Below are 19,144 nucleotides of genomic sequence, written 5' to 3'. Positions count from 1 at the left end.
TAATTTTATTTTTTCAAGATTTGGCCTAATTTATATATCTCAACATATTAAGTTAACAATATATAAATTTTAATTAAGGATAAGTTAGTTAAAATATTTTTTTGTTCTAGAAGTTATTATTTTCTTAAAAAGTGTGTCAATAGCCAAAACGTCACATTATGAATCGGAAGGAGTAGTTAAAAAATTTAACGCAAATGACAAGCTTAACTCACTGTTGAGATTATGAAAACACTAAAAAGATCATCTTTATGTTATTTTAACTCGTAAAAACTTACCCTCATCGGTCCACTTGAAGTGATTTTTTGGCTCTTTTCATACGTATTAAGTAATTTACTTTTTAGCATTAATTAATAATGAAATTGATCATATTAACCTTTGTCATACCCCTTGTTTTCACAACTCACTAACCCTCTTAAAAATAATAAAAGGATTTAGTAAAGCTTGAAAAGGTTTTTCAATTTTGAAAGTGATAAAAGATAGTGTTCAAAAGGATTAACTCAGAGTCGTCACCTCACATTTGTTTCGGTGTGCCAGGTCACCGTTTTTAAAATGATTTTTCTTTAAAAACACTTTAGACTCCAAAACTAAGTCCGCACCAAAGATTCGGGTAAGGGGGTTCATTTCACTCAGGGAGAAGGTGTTAGGCACTCCCAAGTCCTGTAACTAGTACGGTTGCATACTTGATCTAGTCGGCTTTTAAAATATTCAATTGAGGTAGAAAGCACAGAAAAAGGAAAATAAACTCACAAGAGGCTCGAGGTCGTCCCTACCTAAATAAAAGAAAAAAATAAAAATAAAATAAAATACTACAAGTTTCTACTTTTGGCTTCCATTTACAAATACTTCGGGGCATACCCCGGATAAAAATATACACAAATCCTTCGAGGCATTCCCCGGTTAAATTTAACTAAGGGAACGACCTTTCGCCTCAAACTAACAAATATCCTAAGGCTTGCCTACCCACGTGATGACGGACCTAAGCATACTACTGCCCATTCAATAGAATATAATAATAACAATTGAAATCATACGAAGCCCAAATGCCATGAAGTTTAATCCCTAACAAATAATAATAATTGAAATCCTTTTTTCAGTTTCCAGTACCCCAAACCCCACGGCCACTTAACTCGTTAATTGCTCATCTATTTTTGTTACTTAATGAGAAAATCAATTTGCTATCAAATAAATTAAGCAAAGAAGCCAAAGCGTCAACTAATATCTAAATCAAGACAAGTAAGCAGAGAGTTTCATGAATCGATTTTAATACCAAATAAAGCAAATAAGAGACTTCATGTTAAAGAGGTATGAGTGGACCTTATAGCAGCAAAATATATTTCCTTTTACCCTTGATACTTTGAAGAATACACAAGGATTTCCAATCAGAATTTGAACAAATCCCAACACGAACAGATGCAACGAAGCTTGAACCGCGGATCGGATCGAAAATTGCAACGGCAACGGAAATCTCCAATTGGACTCAACCTCCAACGACCTTGCTCAGCGTAAGCCATTTAGAGGTAGCACTGTTAGATCTTTTAACAGAAACAGATGCAACTGAGCAGCGAAGGAGCAGGAAGCACGAAATAGAACGGAAGTTTCACATTTCCGGCGAGCTGGGTTAGTGTGGAAGTTGTTGGACAATGGTGCGATGGTGCCGGCGCGGCTGGTTTAACGTTGGAGAGGGTTGTACGGCAGCCTTGCCTGTCTTTTTCTCCTAGAGTTCTAGGGTTCTTAGTGTGAAGAAGATTAAGAGGACGATGGGGGTCTGCTATGTTTTTTGTTCAATGTGTAGTAGTCTTGGTTATCTTGTTTGAATAAGGAGTGGCTGAAGGGTGGTCTTTGGTCGTTTGAGGGCTGGTTCACAGCTGAAGGAGTTCAGCTAGGGTTTTTTGGTTGTGTGAGGAAGAAGAAGGGTTTTCCAAATGTAAAAAAAAACGGCCGATCCAAACTTCTAGGGTGTCTAGTTTATTAAGATTTTAGGGTTAGGTTAGTAGGTATTGGGCCTAGAATTATGGGCTAGATCCGAATTGGGTTAAATTTGGCCAAATATACCTTTAAAAGTGGCTTTTTAACTCTACTAGACTAAAAATATTAATTCCTAAAATAATATACAATAAAATTGTGAAATTATTCCTAATCAATTAATTCGAACTATATTATGACACGAAGTTAATTTTTTGTATTTTTAGGAGATTATACTAAAAATAAAAATGCGTTAAAAATAATATTTTTCTAAAAAAAATACCTAATAATTTAATTAAATAAAAATGAAACTATTTTTGTATTTTTCAATTTTGTGATAAAAATAATGTAAAAGAGTCAAAATTAGCTGAAATAACTATATTAAACCTAAACTAAATATTTTACGCAAAAAATGTGCAAAATCTTGGGGTGGGTCAAAAACTACATGTCTACAGCTGCCCCTCTTTGACTGGAAACACGAAAAGTTTTCAGACAAAGAACGACTAGACAGGTTTTTTGATCCGACGCTTATTTAGGGATACCAAAACTAAGAGAAAGGGGAACGTGACCGAGCCCTAGTATCTGATCTGCCTACATATCCTTGGCTATAAAGGAATTAGGCCACGTGTAGTTCAGAATTAGGAAGAGTGGTGGAGTACCAAGGTGGAGAGTCGATTGAGGTGTCGTCGAGGTTCCGGTCCGCGTGTAACGACCCGATCAGTCGTTTTGAGCTTTTGCACTTTGATCGCCAATTCTCGGGCATGACTTGCCCTGTGTGGTGTATTATGACTTAGGTAGGTCATTGGTTTTGGTTTTCAGGGAAATCAGAATGAATTTGGAAAAACAGTTCTCAGTTTGTAGTTTGGAATTTGAAAGGTTTGACCAAGATTTGACTTGTTTGTATATGATCTCGGATAGGAATTTTTATGATTTGGTTAGCTCCGTTAGGTGATTTGGGACTTAGGAGTGTGATCGAAATGGGTTTTGGAGGTCCGAAGTAGAATTAGGCTTGAATTGGCGAAGTTGATATTTTGGCGATTTCCGGTTGATAGGTGATACTTTGATATAAGGGTCGGAATGGAATTCCGAGAGTTGCAGTAGCTTCATTGTGTCATTTGGAATGAGCGTGCAAAATTTAAAGTCATTCGAAAGTGGTTTGGTTGGGTTTTTGATCAAAAGCGCATTTCGGAAGATTTTAGAAACTTAGGCTTGAATCCAATGTGTTTTAGGTGATTTGATGTTGTTTGAGGTGTCTTGATGATTGGAACAAATTTGAATAAGGTTTTAGGATGTGTTGATATCTTTGGTTGAGGTCCCGGGGGCCTCGGGTGAGTTTCGGGTGGTCAATCGGACCATTTTTGGAGTTTGAGAGTTGCAGAAATTACAGGTTCAGTGTTGCAAAAATATTGCCCTTCGCGATCGCGTGGGGTGTATCGCAATCGCGTAGAAGGATTTGAGGAAGGCCAAATTTAAGCCTTCGCGTTTGCATGTGAGGCTTCGCGTTCGAGGAAGGCTAGGGATCTGTGAATCGCGTTCGTGAGAAGGCACTTGTGATCGCGTAGAGGAGTTTGGGTCTGAGGGGTCCAGGGTGAATCGTTCATCGCATTCGCGTAAGGGAGTCCGCATTCGCGAAGGTGTTGGAGGCAGAAGCATCGCGTTATTGTAGGCTATGTCGCGATCTCGTAAGGTTATTTTGAGGAGTTTAAAATTTGTTCTTCGCGATCGCAAGGGAATTGCTGCAATCGCGATGAAGGAAAAGCAGGCCTGAGCATAATGTTTTTAAGTCGTCTTGTTCACGAATGTGGGTCTATTTTTACCCATAGCTGCTCATTTTGAGAGATTTTTGAAGGAGATTGAAGAGGGATTCAAAGGGAATCGATTGGAGGTAAGGAATTTGGATTAAAAACTCGATTATATTGTGAAATCCACCTAGAAAATTATGGAAACTTAAGCTAAAAATGGAAGAACTAGGGCTTGGGATTTTGAACTTTTGATTGGGGATTTGGAGGACCATTTGGGGTCGGATTTGAGAACTTTTGATATGTATGAACTCGTGGGAGGATAAGGAACCCCTTGATGTGAAAATTTCTGAGTTTCGAGAAGTGGTTCGGGTTTTGCTAATTTCGGGATTTTTGGTATTTTTCGATTGTTTTCGCTTGGGCTTTATCCCTTAGCATATTATGACGAATTCGTTCTGATTTTGGATAGATTCGACGCGCGTGGAGGCTGATTCGAGGGGTAAAGGCGTTGTGAGCTAGAGATTTAGTCGGTTCGAGGTGAGTAATGATTGTAGATGATGCTTTGAGGGTTTGAAACCCCAGATTGCACATCGTAGTGCTATATTGAGGTGAGACACACGCTTGATGACGAGCGTGGGATCGTATACTATTGGAGATTGTGACTTGGTCCGTCCCAATTGATGATTTTGCCGCATATTGGACTGAAAACTATTTGCTATCATTATTATTTGGGTTGAATGCCATACTTGGGCCTAGTGCCAACTATTTGAACCCTTCGGGGATTTTTGTTGATATTTTCTCACTGTTTTGACTTTATACTTGAACTCACTCATGTATTTTTCCACTGTTTTCAAAACTCAGCCAAGTTCATTTTGCTTTAACACTTGAAATAATATTTCAAATAATATTTTGGGCTGAGTATCATGTTTTACTATTGCCCGAGTGGCTTATGTGATTTTGACTGAGTAAGGCCGAGGGCCTGTATGGTGAAGATACTTCTGGATCGGGCTGCACGCCGTAGCGGTGAGATACTGATTTGATTATGAGACTAAGGGCCTAAGATATGTACGCCACGAGGTGGCTTGTTGATATTGATATGAGGCCGAGGGCCTGTTTATGATGCCACGAGGTGGCTTGATATTGCGCTTGGGCCGTAAGGGGCCCCTCCCGGAGTATGCACACCCCCAGTGAGCACGGGTACCCATTGTGATGTGAGATATAGCCCGATGGGATGATATTGTTCAATGTGATAGCCCGAGGGGCTGGTATTTGTTCTATGTGATTGCCCGAGTGGCTGGTACCGTACTATGTGATTGCCTGAGGGGCTGGTATTGTTCTGAGATATTGCCCGAGGGGCGGAGTTGTTGACATTGAGCCCAAGAGGCGAACCTTTATGTGTTTATCTTTCATATTTACCTGTTAAACTATGTTATCTGTGCCCGAGGGGCGATTTCTGTGCTTGTCTGCACTAACTGTTTTGCATTCATTTGCGTAACTGTTGAAAAAGCCATTTTCAAAGAAGTTTAAACTGAGCTAAGATGTTTTAAGAGATTTTACAACTTCACTGCTTTCTTACTGGTTTTTGAACTGCTTCTACACAGCATCACGATATGCTTTACGTGATTTCATGCCTTCAGTATTTATTTAAATTTGTTACTCACTGAGTTGAAGTACTCACTTTACTCCCTACACCATGTGTGCAGATTCCGGTATTTCTGAACCCGATAGCGGGTATTGATTGATCGGAGGCAGAGTCATCAAAATTTGCAAGTTAGCTGCCGGCGTCCGCAGTATTGCTTATCTCCCTCTTTATTTTATTTGTCTATATTCAGCACATTTCAGATATTTCAGTTGTAGTTAGACCCTAGTAGATGCTCGTGACTTGTGACACCCCGGTTAGGGCTGTGTCGGGTTGGGTTGTTCTGCATTATTACTGATATTTCCGCTACTCAGTATTATTAATCATGTTTAGACATTTTTTTGTGTTGATTTACTGCTTAAAAAGATGAATTGGGTTAAACTGGCTGGCCTTCTCTTCACGAGAGGTGCCGTCACGACCGGGATTGGGGTTAGGATCGTGACAAATTGGTATCAAAGCCTAGGTTACATAGGTCTCACGAGTCATGAGCAGGTTTAGTAGAGTCTTGCGGATCGGTATGGAGACGTCTATATTTATCCTCGAGAGGCTGCAGAACCTTTAGGAAAACTCCACATTCTTGAACTCTTGTCGTGCGTTCTTTGATTCAACTTGAAATGTAACTCCTTGAATTCCTTCCACGCATTCGCATGCGCGCATGAGCGCTCAGTATCATATGTGCCTTGATGGCTTGTGGTTCCCTGATCGAGGGGCGATATGTGATCTCTGTGAGTTGATGTTGGGCCGGTCTGGAGGACTTGAGGCCGGATATTTGCCTATAGCTTGAGCACCGAGGTGCTGATTCTGTGAAAAAATGTTCTTGAACTTATATTTTAGTATTGTACCTATTAGTGGAGTGATGGATGGATGGCTATGTGATGGGTATGTTAGTACTGTGAGATGTATCTATATAATTGGAAGCGACGAGAAGGGTCTGCTGGAGGATAGAAGAACTATTAGGTGCTTGAAGTCCACCTTGATTCGAGGTATGGCCCGAGTTATGGGCGTGTGAAGAATATTTTCATGTTTCCCAGTTGTGAGTGAAGTGAATTTCATGTTGCGGTATGAGTTCAGACTCAGGAAGACTAAGTGACTACGTAATGTTTCTGACGGTGGATGGTATACAGAAATGTTAATTGAAGGCAAAAGCAGGTGGGCTATCTCCTGCGAAGTGCTCTGAGGTTGTGTGATCCTTATGCGTCTGTTAGAAGATCTTATGTACAAGTGAAATATAAGTGTGGAAATTTGAATTTTGGGTCGCTTAAGAGAGTGGGCTTGGCTGTTGCGATAGTGAATGCGAGATTTGCAGAAGAGCTAAAATTCTAGATGATCTGTGTTTTTACAAGTTTATAAAGGATTTGAGTTTAACCTCACTATGGTAATATGATATCAATAGAGTAGTGTTGTGAGTTATTGGGTGTATCTTGACTTATGGTTTCGAGCCAAGTGGGGGAGTCTGCTATTGATTAAACGATTGCACGACTAGGTGCTATGTTGTTTCCAGTTTGAGGCGTGCTGGTAAATCAGTTATGGCTTATGAAAATAGAGACCGAGGATGGCTCGAGTAAAGGAAGGTTTTTGCAAGGTTATATTATGCTTTATAGGTGCATGAGAATCACGAAATATCTTGAGTGGACATTGGTAAAGAATGATCGGTGCATAGAGTAGGAAGTAGCTTGGTTGTATTGGGATGAGGTTGCATTCTGCAGTGTCTGAAGTGCTAATGAGGCACAGGTTGTTCGGTTCTTTTGATCAGGCTAATTGCAGTTTGAATAGAGTGAATGACTCTCGAGAATGGTTCTAATGTGTTCAAGATTCTACATGTAACAATTGGGTATTTTAAAGTTGTATATGTGGCTAGAGACTGAGTTTCATTGGAAGATGTCAGGACTTGTGGTATTTTCTATGCTAATTATGGAATTTTATGTATCAGTATCCGGAAGGTAAAGGTAACGGATTTAGATTCGTAGGAAGTTTCCTCAGAGTAAAGTACTTTGAATGTGGTGCCTTTGGGAATAGTTAAGAGAGTATTCAGCGGCTTATTGGTGTTAGACGGTAGCTTATTATGTGGGTCCCATGTGGTAAGTTTGGGTTGGAGAATTATGATGTTATAGTAAGAAGGAGTATCAAGTTGAAGGTAAATCAGAAGGAAACTCGGATAGATGGTATATCTTGGTAGTGGGTCGGATCGATATGGTAAGGATATGATTAACTCTTTGGATGCTTATGGGGTAATGAGTCTCTGCAGGTGTTTCGCGGCAATTCTTTTGGGTTGTCATGCGTAGCTCGGTTGAGTTAGAATGATTCAGTCCTAATTAGTTAGGGTTGTACAAATGGAATTCGGGGAGTTCTTGATGGTTCCTACCTTGGTTGGAGATGTATATTTTCCTATTGACATGAGGAGCATGGGATGTATAGTGGTTCTTTGCTAGATGGGATCAATGGAAAGTTCTTGGCTAGTGGAATGCATAGTGTCTTGCGGTTCGGAAGGGATATGAAGTTCTCATGGTTATCCTATAATGGTATGGGTTATGCGGTATATTGTAAATGATTGAGAATTGCGTGTGTGACGTTGTGGTTCGATTCTGAAAGGAAGGTCATAAAATTCTTAGGCAGCACGGGCAGTTTCAGATGATTAGAGGAATGATCTTCAAATGATTAAGGAAATTGTATTGCTAATTGGAATGATTTGACGAGGGTATATGTTTTAGAAAAGGCAATGAGATTAAGTTGATTGTACTTCGGTAATATTGCAGCACTTTCTTGTTAGATCGAATGCTGATATTCGAGTTTTCTTGATGGCACAAGGGAATTTTAGAGTATCTTTCGTGGAATGATTGGGTATTTGAGGTATGGTATGCATTCGGACGACGGAATTAGGATCAGGTGTGTTGATTCATGTGCCATATAGATTTGGAGACGGGGAGTTCTCATATTCAGGCTATGATGTGGTTGGGAGTCATGGGTATCAGCACTGTTTAGTGACTATCGGGGTTTGGAGACCCGAGCAAATCTTTTGTTGCTTGGTATGTTAGATTTTCGATGAGATATTGGGTTCAGATTGGTGTTCTCCATGTTGTGTCATTTTGGAATATTGCACTAAAGCGACGCTGTTGGCTATGCCGGGAATGCCACGGATTGAGTGGTGAGGTTCGATGGATTATGTCCTAGTAGAGTGGTTTTATATTTTGAAGACCCAGCAGACGGCTGGGAAGGACTGTCTTTCTTATTTGGGCTTTCGTGATGGATGTCAGTGTAGATGCTTCTACCATTGATTCAGTTCCGGTAGTGAGGGACTTTTTGGATATGTTTCTTGTGGTCGGGCATGTCACCGAGTAGGGTTGTTGATTTCGGTATTGATTTGATGTCGGGCACCGTATCTTATGGCACCGGCAGAATTAAGGAGTTGAAGGAGCAGCTTTAAGTTTCCTTGATAAGGAGTTCGTTGGCAGGCCAATATGGATGCGTATTCTAACTGGAGTCAGCTTGGTTGGCTCCGAGTTGTATTGCCGAGGGATGTGTTGCTTCGATTGTTATTGAGTTTATTAGTAATCTGGGGAGATCTATGAGCTACCTTCTCGTGTTGCGAGGTGTTAGGATTTGTTGGCTATCGGCACATTTGGTGCGGTTCTATTGGGGTTTCATAGTGGAAGTCGAGCGGGGAGAGTAATTGGGTGTTGCTCGGTGAATGGCGTATCGATTATGCCCTTTCGGGTTTGTGTGGTGTATGTTATTTGCTTCACCGTGGGTATGATGATTTGCTTTGGTTCCATACATCAAATTGTGCGTGGTTGTCGATTTCGAGCATAGTGACTTCAGGTGTTTCATGTGGAGCAGTGTTTGGATAGGATCGTGCATTATAGCGAAACTATGTGGAGATATGACCTTGCGGTTTAGATTCATGTGTTCTATTTCTATGATGTGAGACGGGTTCTCAACCTTCTATTGTGATGGTACTGGTGAGCTTGAGGAATAGCTCTTTCATTAGGGCCATTTTCATGATTTGAGTATGTTCGGACCGTTGCTTATTGGTGCGCGTATTATGCAAGTTGTGGCTTAGGCCTGTATTGATGTGTCATGTCACTAGAGTAGTGTATTGGGTTAGAGGAGATCGTTGGGATCACTAATGAATACGAACGGATTCGATTTCAGTATGTTGGAAGGATAATATCGAGGTTCGGCTCGGAAATTGCTATGGTAATTGCTAGGGAGAAGTGTCTTCATGAATGGTTGATCTGGGAAATGGTTATGGCTTACTGCGTGTTTTATTGATCGTTGACAATATATGAAAGTGTGGGAATGGGACTTTAGTGATAAGAGTTTTTCTATCGGTATTCGGTTGTTGTGTACAACTACTGTGAATAAAAGTTATCGCTACGAGCGTTTGAGTTATGTGGTTTATCATGTAATTGCACCTGAGATAGCAGATATGGTTTGTTACAGCTTGTTCGGACTTATTCACAGTATAAATGTGGGATTCTGATCGTATTGATGATTTTAGAAGTGAAAATGTGGTTCTATAGTTTATGGGCTAGATTGGGTTGTGAAATTTCAGTTGCAATGTGTTATCGGACCTATATGAGATAGGGTGACGTGGGATCACCCCCCGGTTATATGCTTGGTAAGGTTATTCAGTGATTGGTTGGCTTTTAGAACAACTCTAGGCACGTTCGAGGACGAACGTATGTTTAAGTGAGGGAGGATGTAACGACCCGACCAGTCGTTTTGAGCTTTTACACTTTGATCGCCAGTTTTCGGGCATGACTTGCCCCATGTGGTGTATTATGACTTAGGTATATCATTGGTTTTGGTTTTCAGGAAAATCGGAATGAATTTGGAAGAACAGTTCTCAGTTTGTAGTTTGGAATTTGAAAGGTTTGACCAAAATTTGACTTATTTGTATATGATATCGGATCGAAATTTTTATGATTTTGTTAGCTCCGTTAGGTGATTTGGGACTTAGGAGTGTCATCGAAATGGGTTTTGGAGGTCCGGAGTAGAATTAGGCTTGAATTGGCAAAGTTGATATTTTGGCGATTTTCGGTTGATAGGTGAGATTTAGATATAAGGTTCGGAATAGAATTCCGAGAGTTGCAGTAGCTTCGTTGTGTCATTTTGGATGTGCGTGCAAAATTTCAGGTCATTCGGACGTGGTTTGGTTGGGTTTTTGATCAAAAGCGTATTTCGGAAGATTTTAGAAACATGGGCTTGAATCCAATGTGTTTTGGGTGATTTGATGTTGTTTGAGTTGTCTTGATGATTGGAACAAGCATGAATAAGGTTTTTAGGATGTGTTGATGCCTTTGTTGAGGTCCCGAGGTCCTTGGGTGAGTTTCGGGTGGTCAATCGAACCATTTTTGGAGTTTGAGAGTTGCAAAAATTGTAGGTTCAATGTTGCAGAAATATTGCCCTTCACGATCGCGTGGGGTGTATCGCGATCGCGTAGAAGGATTTGAGGAAGGCCAGATTTAAGCCTTCGCGTTCGCATGTGAGGCTTCACATTCGCGGAAGGCTGGGGAGTTGTGAATCGCGTTCGCGAGAGGGCACTCGTGATCGCGTAGAGGAGTTTGGGTCTGAGGGGCCCAGGGTGAATTGTTCATCGCGTTCGCGTAAGGAAGTCCGCGTTTGTGAAGGTGTTGGAGGCAGAAGCATCGCATTCGCGTAGGTTATGTCGCGATCGCGTAGGGTTATTTTGAGGAGTTTAAAATTTGTTCTTCGCGATCGCGATGAAGGAAAAGCAGGCCTGGCCAGAATGTTTTTAAGTCGTCTTGTTCGGGAATGTGGGTCTATTTTCACCCATAGCAGCTCATTTTGAGAGATTTTTGAAGGATATTGAAGTGGGATTCAAAGGGAATCGGTTGGAGGTAAGGAATTTGGATTAAAACTCGATTATATTGTGAAATCCACCTAGAAAATCATGGAAACTTAAGCTAAAAATGGAAGAATTGGGCTTGGGATTTTGAACTTTTGATTGGGGATTTGGAGGACCATTTAGGGTCGGATTTGAGAACTTTTGATATGTATGAACTCGTGGGAGGATAAGGAACCCGTTGATGTAAAAAAATTTGAGTTTCGAGAAGTGGGCCCGGGGCTCGGGTTTTGCTAATTCGGGATTTTTGGTATTTTTCGATTGTTTTTGCTTGGGCTTTGTTCCCTTAGCGTATTATGACGTATTCGTTCTGATTTTGGATAGATTCGACGCGCATGGAGGCCGATTCGAGGGGCAAAGGCATCACGAGCTAGAGATTTAACCGGTTCGAGGTGAGTAATGATTGTAGATGATGCTCTGAGGGTTTGAAACCCCGGATTGCACATTGTAGTGCTATATTGAGGTGAGACACACGCTTGATGACGAGTGTGGGGTCGTGTACTATTAGGGATTATGACTTGGTCCATCCCAATTGATGATTTTACCGCGTATTGGATTGAAAACTATTTGCTATCATCATTATTTGGGCTGAATGCCATACTTGGGCCTAGTGCCAGTTATTTGAACCCTTCAGGGATTTTTGTTGATATTTTCTCACTGTTTTAACTTTATACTTGAACTCATTCATGTATTTTTCCACTGTTTCAAAACTCAGCCATGTTCATTTTGCTTTAACACTTGAAATGATATTTCAAATAATATTTTGGGCTGAGCATCATGTTTTACTGTTGCCCAAGTGGCTTATGTGATTTTGACTGAGTACGGCCGAGGGCCTGTATGGTAAGGATACTTTTGGATCGGGTTGCACGCCGCAGCAGTGAGATACTGATTTGACTATGAGGCCGAGGGCCTGAGATATGTACGCCATGAGGTGGCTTGTTGATATTGATATGAGGCCGAGGGCTTGTTTATGATGCCACGAGGTGGCTTGATATTGCGTTTGGGCCGTAAGGGGCCCCTCCCGAAGTATGCACACCCCTAGTGAGCACGGGTACCCATTGTGATGTGAGATATAGCCCGAGGGGATGATATTGTTCCATGCGATAGCCCGAGGGGCTGGTATTGTTCTATGTGATTGCCCGAGGGGCTGGTACCGTACTATGTGATTGTCTGAGGGGCTGGTATTGTTTTGAGATATTGCCCGAGGGGCGGAGTTGTTGACATTCAGCCCGAGGGGCGAACCTTTATGTGTTTATCTTTCATATTTACCTGTCATTTACCTGTTAAAATATGTTATTTATGCCCGAGGGGCGATTTCTGTGCTTGTGTACACTAACTGTTTTGCATTCATTTGCGTAACTGTTGAAAAAGCCATTTTCAAAGAAGTTTAAACTGAGCTAAGAAGTTTTAAGAGATTTTTCAGCTTCACTGTTTTCTCACTGGTTTTTGAACTGCTTCTATACAGCATAGCGATATGCTTTACGTGATTTCATGCCTTCAGTCTTTATTTACATTTGTTACTCACTGAGTTGGAGTACTCACTTTACTCCCTGCACCTTGTGTGTAGATTCAGGTATTTCTGAACCCGATAGCGGGTATTGACTGATCGGAGGGAGAGTCATCGGAATTTGCAAGTTAGCTGTCGGCATCCACCATATTGCTTATCTCCCTCTTTATTTTATTTGTCTATATTCAGCACATTTCAGATATTTCAGTTGTAGTTAGACCCTAGTAGATGCTCGTGACTTGTGACACCCCGGTTAAGGCTGTGTCGGGTTGGATTGTTCTGCATTATTACTGATATTTCTGCTATTCAGTATTATTAAATCATGTTTAGACCTTTTTGTGTTGATTAACTGCTTAAAAAGATGAATTGGGTTAAACTGGCTGGCCTTGTCTTCACGGGAGGTGCCATCACGACCGGGATTGGGTTTAGGGTCGTGACATTGCGGTTCCTGTTATTACATCAAAATCAAAATGAAAAAAACTAGCTGAGCCTGTCAACTACGAGTTATAAGATTCCTATCTATAAGTCTTCTGAAGCTTGATCTTAAATCTTGAATGGTTCTTCATGTAGACTTTAGATTTGAACCTTGACGCTTGCTAGTTGCATGTGCTAGTTCATTCTTCTTCAACATTTTCGGATCAAGATCGGACATGTAGCGCTCATGACTTCAACCACGTCTTGAACAGTTCACATATTTTTTCTGCTTCTGCATTTTGGATTCACTTTCTTTCTTCTTTTTTTTTTGATTGAGACTTCTTCTTTTGGTCATCTCAGACTATCGACTCGCATTCTTGAGGCGAGCTTCTGCTACTTCTAACTTGAATTGAATTCTGAAATGACTTTCCTCGTTCTCCATGTGGGTTCCTGCTACTGACTTGAAACTTGAAATGAACTCTGAAATGTCTTCCCTCATTCTTCAGGTGGGTGCCTACTACTGACTTGAAACTTGAAATGACTCTGAAATGTTTTTCCTCGTTCTCCAGGTGGGTGCCTACGATCAAAACAACAAAACAAACAAAATTTTTTGCCCTAGTATGCACTAGGAAGATCTGTGAGTTGTTAGCAAAACTGTAAATCACCTATGTTATTGATGCAATGAGAGCAAAACTAAACACTTGACTGGGATGTGCGTCTCTTGGGAGTAAAACCAAGAACATTTGACTAGAAAATTCATCAGACTAGGTCTTCTATCTTAGGAGAAAGATTCATCAGACTAAAATTTCGATTCTAGGAGAAAATTCATCAGACTAATTCCTTTTTTTCTTTTGTTGTTATCTTAGGAGAAAGATTCATCTGACTAAGACATCGATCCTAGGAGAAAATTCATCAGACTAGATTTTTATATATTTTTTTTGTTATTTTAGGAGAAAGATTCATCAGACTAAGGTTTTGATCCTAGGAAAAAATTCATCAGACTAGGTCTTCTATCTTAGGAGAAAGATTCATCAGACTAATATTTTGATCCTACAAGAAAATTCATCAGACTAGATCTTCTATCTTAGGAGAAAGATTCATCAGACTAAGATTTTGATCCTAGGAGAAAATTCATTAGACTAGGTCTTTTATCTAAGGAGAAAGATTCATCAGACTAAGATTTTGATCCTATGAGAAGATTCATCAGACTAGGTTTCTTATCTTAGGAGAAAGATTCATCAGACTAAGATTTCGATCCTAGGAGAAAGTTCATCAGACTAGGTCTTCTATCTTAAGAGAAAAATTCATCAGACTAAGATTTCGATCCTAGGAGAAAATTCATCAGACTAGGTCTTCTATCTTAGGAGAAAAATTCATCAGACTAAGACGTTGATCCTAGGAGAAAGTTCATCAGACTAGGTCTTTTTTTTGCTATCTTAGGAGAAAGATTCATCAGACTAAGATTTTGATCCTAGGAGAAAATTCATCATACTAGGTTACTTATCTTAGGAGAAAGATTCATCAGACTAAGATTTTGACCCTAGGAGAAAATTCATCAGACTAGGTCTCTTATCTTTGGAGAAAGATTCATCAGACTAAGATTTTTGATTGGGGGAAAATTCATCAGACTAGAACTTTTTATCCTAGGAGGAAAATGTGAAGAGCAATGGCAACATTTTGTGCACACTAGCAAGACAGGTAAGGAAAAATATTTGAGAAACTTCCCTTTGTCAATTCTTCTCTTCCTTTTTCATCATTTTTTTTTGTTTTTGTTTTTGAACCAACTTGCTTGCACTGCTTTGTTCCTGTTTCAAACAAAGAAAACTTGTGAGTTTAAATGTGGTGGTTAGTTTGTGGCCTTGACCTCGAGGGCGATTTCTCTTGCACTTGTCACGATCAACTTGGACTTCAACTTGGAAGACATTGCTTGTTATCGACCGACTGCTTTTCCGGACAACCCTTATCACAAGAAATATTCTGATTCGTTCAAGCCCTATACCTTATGCCTGATGCATTGCACTCGTGTTCTAACATTCACCCAATCTTTGCATTTTACATCAATCCCAAAGAACATCTATTATCACCAACTTAGTGCACACACTATTCTCCTCGGTCTTATGTCATTTTGATGTGCTTGCCAGACTCGACTTTGTGTGATTAAAACGCTGATGGTAGATTTTGACGTCATTTCTCACTTGTTTCGACAAAACAGACTCAAAGGGACACAAACAAAACAGGAGGAACAAAATAAGGAGAAAAATGGAAAGAGATGGTATCTAACAAGAAAAAAAATTTACACAGGAAAAAGAACAAAGTAGAAACTAATCTGATTTGAAGGACCTCCCCACTGACCATGACATGCATTTTGGATTAGACGGCCTGATCTGTCAAGCAAGTCTAATTTTCAAGTCTTATTATGCCTCTAAGCTGTGAAACCGGGCTTCAATGCTCCAATTGTCCTATTTGATCCACAATCCTCAATTGACTTGTGATGCCCTAAATGTTTTTCACCATCAAGCCTATCTCATTTTGCTCTTCTTCCTCAACTCACTGTCGCCTTACGGTGCCCATGAGGGTTTTCATCGATAAGACTCTCTCATTTTATCATTTTCTCTCTTTGCGATGAGAACAAGGTATTACCCATGATACAAGAAGATCATACTCTCACCGCACACTTTATTTGACATCCTCAAAGATTGGTCGGAAGGTCTTTCTTTGGATCGTAATGTAGGCTTTGGACAGGGTTGGAAAGAAAGGGGGACATGAAGGCTCAAAATAGTTTAAGATGAAAGGGTTCAAAATTACAACTTTTAGAATCAGTTTTTTTGGCAAAATTAAAACTTCTGCCCCAGTTTCTTGGAGTTTGGGGATTTTTTTTGTTTTGATGGGATTTCTAAGAAAAAATGTCCCACTCTTAACTTCTGAGTATTATGAAATATTTTATTTGGTTTGACCGAACTGGAAGGCTGCTTACGTATCTTGACGTGTCAAAAAGAAGAGTTTGAACCACAAGACAATGTATGGATTACAACCCCTAAATAACCCGGACAACAGAAATGATAACAAAATAAACCACCAAAACTCCTTCCTGGCTAGCCAAGAAAGGAGTGTCTTTCCAATTATCAAGCTCGACATCTTAGCCACTGGGCTGCACATCAAAATTACTCGGACCTTCACCAATTTCAATATCATTAACTTCAGTCAGCAACTTTCCAAAAGGATTCTCATAATCCGTGTCACTACGAATCATCCCCATGAAGTGTGCATCATCGTTTGCAGGTAAAGGATTCTGTGCGATGTTCTGGGAGTCATTGTCCTGGATCACAATTACCCCTTCTTGAATCATTCTTTCTATTTCTCTTTTCAAATCCCGACAACTTTCGACATTGTGCCCCTGGGCATTGGAATGGTATTCACACCTTTTAGAAGGGTCAAAGATTCTTGCATGTGGGTCCACACGATTCGGAGTAATAAGTACGATCAGGTCATAATGCTTTAATTTTTCAAACAAGCTTGCATAGGACTCTCCTATCGGTGTAAATTTATCTTTCAACATTTATTTACCTCTATACCCCTGGGTTGGATGTGGGTTATGGGGCACCTGAAAATTTTGTCGAGGCTGGTAGAGATTTTGTGGTGCTGGCGCTCGCCTTCTGGGGTGACCCAGTGGTTGAACAAATGACTGGACGTTGTTCGGAGGATGACGCTGAGGTGGATTATGTAGAGCTCGGGGATAGATTTGGGTTTGGGGTTGGGGTTGACGCTGAGTATATTGGTGAGGCGGACCCATTGGGCCATGTCGTGATCATGAGACAACCATGGCAACATCATCATGTTTCTTCTGACTCGGCAAGCTTCCTGTGTCGTTCTGAATTGCATGTGTTGTGGCTTTTAAGGCAGAATAGTTCATGATCTTGTTAGACTTCAGCCCCTTTTCCACCATTTCTTCCATTTTTACCACATCATTGAAAGGCTTACCAATGGCTGAGATCAAATAGCCAAAGTAAGTAGGCTCCAGGGCTTGAAGAAAGTATTCAACCATCTCATCTTCTTCCATTGGAGGATTGACCCGTGCAGCTTGTTCCCTCCATTGGAACCCATATTCTCTAAAGCTTTCACTGGGCTTCTTTTCTACCTTGGTCAGGGACAGGCGATCCGAGACAATGTCTATGTTGTACTGAAAATGCCGACCAAAGGCCTGAGCCAAATCGTCCCATGTGTACCACCTGCTGGCGTCCTGGCGGGTGTACCATTCTAAAGCTGCCCCACTCAGACTCTAACTGAAGAACACTATCAGTAATTCGTCTTTTCTCCCGACGCCTCTCATTTTACTACAATAACCTCTCAGATGAGCTACAGGATCCCTATGTCCGTCATACAAGTCAAACTTGGGCATCTTGAACCCGACAGGTAGTTGAACATCAGGGAACAAACACAAATCTTTATAAACCATACTCACCCGGCTTCCTAACCCTGCATATTTCTCAATGATTGCTCCAAACTCTTTACCTTCCTAAATATCTCCTCTTGCTCCCTGTTCTTGGGTACTTTCTCAGTTTTAACATGAGGCTCAAAGTGAGGAGTGTAGGAATAAGGATCTTGAACTTTGAAAGTGGGTTCCGGGGCATAGTATTGGGTATCTAGAGCCGGCAATGCGGTTGTTTTAGCTGGTGGAGCATGGAAAGTTTGGGAGGAAGTGCCAAGATAGTTGTGGTAAGGGGTGAAGCCTGATGCGTGTTGTGGGGAAAAATCAACGGTACTTGGCATCTGGGCTTGGGACAATGGTGGAATGGAAGCAGGGTTTTCTGCATAGTTGGTAGGGAATGAAGGTGGAGGATGCCCCTGATCTAAGACTGATATATTTCTGTCATCTGATGTTTCAACCTTCAGACCTCCTCTTTCAGTTCCGATTCCGATTCAACAATCTCCTTCGGCGGGTCTACAACTCCTGTGTTCATGTCTTTGCTAGCCATGACTACCTTGCTCTTTAACCTTGTATTGTACAAACGACTCACCAAGGTTCCAGAAACTAACCACCCTCTATTATGATAACAATGAAAGTAACAAAGGGGAGCGCAACAAAGCCAACATGTTAGCGTTAGCGCATTTATCAGATAGAAATATCACATTGTATGCAATGCCCCTAGCAATAATTAACGGTTCTAGAATGGTTTTGAGGGTACGAAGGTCATATGGCATCATCCCAATTTCACTCTTCTTGCCCCATTTCCTTCTTCACCTTCCTTTCCAACACTGCTTGAGCTTTCATTTCTTTTCCCCTCTTTTCTTTCTGATTATCGCTCTTTTCTTTCCTCTCATTTCTCATGTCCCGCGACTTCATTCTCTTTTTCTCTTTTTCTTTTTCCGTTTTCTTTTTCTTCTTCTTTTTTTTGTTTTTTTAAATGATGACTCGATCGAACCTTATGTAGGTTGCCTACGTATCATGTCCCTCATGAATCATATCAAGCGTAGTTCTGGAAAAGTAATGGATAAAATAAACTAAGAAACAAAAATCTTTTTGAATTTTTCATTTATAATAAAAAAAAAATTTAAATATAAAACAGGAAGTACTATAACAAAAAACTCGAAAATCTTAACTAGACTGACAAACTCGATACTACTGTACAAGACTAATAATTAAAAGACAACATAAAATAGACTAAAAAATAAAAAGTTTCCTCAAGCAGCTCGTGCATGCAATGGTCTTGACTAGAATGGTCCTAGGGTATTTGTCATGCTCAAACTCTAGCAAATTGCTCCATACATGAATGGGAAAAATAAGATCAAATAGAGTTTAGTGACTCAAGACACATGTGACGCCACGACACCTTCTATTGGACACATGCAAGGCATGATTAAGGCTATTTTTGCAAAATGACCTATGTAGCCAAAATGTGGCTATTAGCGCAAACTCAACAAAAATGACCTCAAAGACATGGAAATACCTCACTAGAGCTTGTATGGATTTAAACTCCCAATAATCATGGCCCAAAATTAATTTGCAGAAATGACCCATT

The sequence above is a fragment of the Nicotiana tabacum genome, chromosome 16 (genome assembly GCF_000715075.1).
Source record: "Nicotiana tabacum cultivar K326 chromosome 16, ASM71507v2, whole genome shotgun sequence".
NCBI lineage: Eukaryota > Viridiplantae > Streptophyta > Magnoliopsida > Solanales > Solanaceae > Nicotiana > Nicotiana tabacum.
Note: the sequence above shows the minus strand (reverse complement) of the source record.